General features: G+C 39.0%; 1 pseudogene; it reads left to right on the top strand.

Annotated features, from left to right (window-relative positions):
- The first annotated feature begins 517 nt into the window (after positions 1–517).
- LOC111745400 lies at positions 518–636 on the top strand (annotated as a pseudogene).
- Positions 637–2,402: the final 1,766 nt, after the last annotated feature.

Below are 2,402 nucleotides of genomic sequence, written 5' to 3' on the forward strand. Positions count from 1 at the left end.
GTGTCCTTAACATTCTCTCAGCTCTTTTGCCTCTTTCCAAAATTGGATCGAATGACACTATCTGTTTCCTACTGTTTTGACAGTGATCTGAGGGTATCATTGTAATTGATAATTCAGACTATACTACCCAATGTGTAATAAAGCAGCCAGAAATCCCCATGATAAAGATGAGCTTTAAGTAGGTGTGGAGATGAACCAGGATTTATTTTATCAACATTATTTATTGAGAACCTTCTATGTGTTGGGAGCTGTTCTGGAAACTGTGATATAGCAGTGAACAAGACAGATAAAGACTTACATGGATCATAACAGACCCAACAGAGAATGAATATCGATAAAAACTAATAAATAAGAAAACAAATTAAAACATTCCAACAGTGGTTTAACTTCTGGGATGAAAATAAAGCAAGAACAGCCTACTTGATGTGGGTGATAGTGATGGCTTTCCTGAAGAAGTGACATTTGGCCTTAGACCTAAATAGGGTGAAGGAGGCAATGAGATAAAAATGAGGGTAGAGTCTATGGCCATGCTACCCTGAACGTGCCCGATCTCATCCGATCTCGGAAGCTAAGCAGGATTGGGCCTGGTTAGTACTTGGATAAGAGAGCACCTAGGAATACCAGGTGCTGTAGGTGTTAAAAAAGAAAAAAGAAAAAAAAATGAGGGAAGAATCTTTTAGGAAGTGATGATGGTAAGTGCAAAGAACCTGAGACAAATTTGCTCTTTGGAAGAACAGAGAAAAGCAGTGTGTGAACCACAGTGGATGAGGAGTTAACTGGTCGGAGAAAAGATGGGGGCTAGATTATACAAGGCTCTCTAGGTCATAGAAAGGAGTTTGGCTAATCTTCTAACTATTATGTGAAATTAATGAAGAATCTTAAGCTGGGGAATGTCATCACTGTCCAGATCTTTCCAAATAGTAAAACCATCTCTTCCTGAACAACTTGGCTAAAAGAGATATTATGGCTATGGATATGCAGAACATGAAAGAAGGGCCTCAATTGAAATTGATCTCACTTAAACAGGGGAGGAGGACAAAATGGTAGCTGGGAGTGTTAAAAGGATGTAAGAGGATAACAACTTCTAATAATCAGTGAAAGGTTAAATTTTATTAAGAAGAAATATGGTATGTGTGTTATATATTCAAGAAGGAATTTCCACTCAAAACAATTGAAAAAGTCTTAGATGTTTACAATAAGCCTTTTAAGACACATAGAAAAGTCACATAATATCTAGAGCTTTATTTCTAAAGAGCTCAGATTTCATTGTATAAAATATGAAATTTTGTTTATTTGTAATTTAACCATCTTGAGTCAAAAATACAAGGAAGTTTAAAGAATATGAATAACTTTTAAAATGACCAGTGTTTCTTTGATATAACCCTTCTACCCCAGGGCATTTAAATGAGATGGGGAAAATCTCAACCTGGAATAGAAAACACTGCCATCATGTTTCCAAGGTAAGAGAAGTAAAATAAGAAAAACAAAAACAAAAATCACCAACTCATTTGGAAGCTCATGAAAGGAAAGGAAGAGTTTGCACATCTCAAACTAATTTGCCTTGGCATGTGAATCATTTAACAGGAAAAAACACTGAACTGACTCAGCTTTAGTGAGCTCTTTCTGCCCCTGCTGAGGTCCTCGCTTTGTGTGGCCCCTGCTGCTCTCCTCAGACTTTGCTTCCCTCCTCCTTTCTCACTGTAGAAAAACAGGAAGGGATGTTTATTAATAAGACTGACTGGGGTCATGCCTAAAACGATATCAGATTTTTATCTCTCTTGGGTTTAGGAATGGTTCTAGGATCAAGGACTAGCTCCTAGTTAGAGTGAGGCAAGACTTCTGAAAAACAAACTCACAACTAGCATTTGACACAAGCTCTAAGAGCAACCTAGAGCATGTCTGCCTGTACAAGGTCAGATCAGTTCCTCCTCACCCTCTGGTGAGGTTCTATTACTCATTACAGTGAGACAACTATAGCCTCAGCAGGAAAAGGAGCTTATCTAAGACTACAGAGTGTGTAGCACTTGTATTGGACCATCTGACTCCTAGGGCTGTGCTATCTTCCATTCATTATGTTCTTGTGGCAGACATTTATAACACAGGGGGTCATCACCTACGGTGGGGTTTCCTAGCCCCCTTGTCACTAGTTGTTCTCCCCCTTTTGCCTTTCAGTGTGCCTTGTGGCCACCTTCAATTAGCTTTTGTAATGGGGTCATTTTTTTCTTTTTTTGAAAGTGGAGAGAGACCCCTATTATGGCATGTCGCCCACCCCACTCCTTCTCCACAAGGAGAAAGTACTGAAAGAAGGTTATTGCTATCTATGAAGGGCATAGTGAGCTAAATGGGTTTTACCCAGTCTGAAAAATCTTAGCGATGTTGATAAGCCACTTGAGACAACAAGT

This window comes from Pteropus vampyrus, unplaced genomic scaffold, assembly GCF_000151845.1.
Source record: "Pteropus vampyrus isolate Shadow unplaced genomic scaffold, Pvam_2.0 Scaffold153, whole genome shotgun sequence".
In the NCBI taxonomy this organism is placed as follows: Eukaryota; Metazoa; Chordata; class Mammalia; order Chiroptera; family Pteropodidae; genus Pteropus; species Pteropus vampyrus.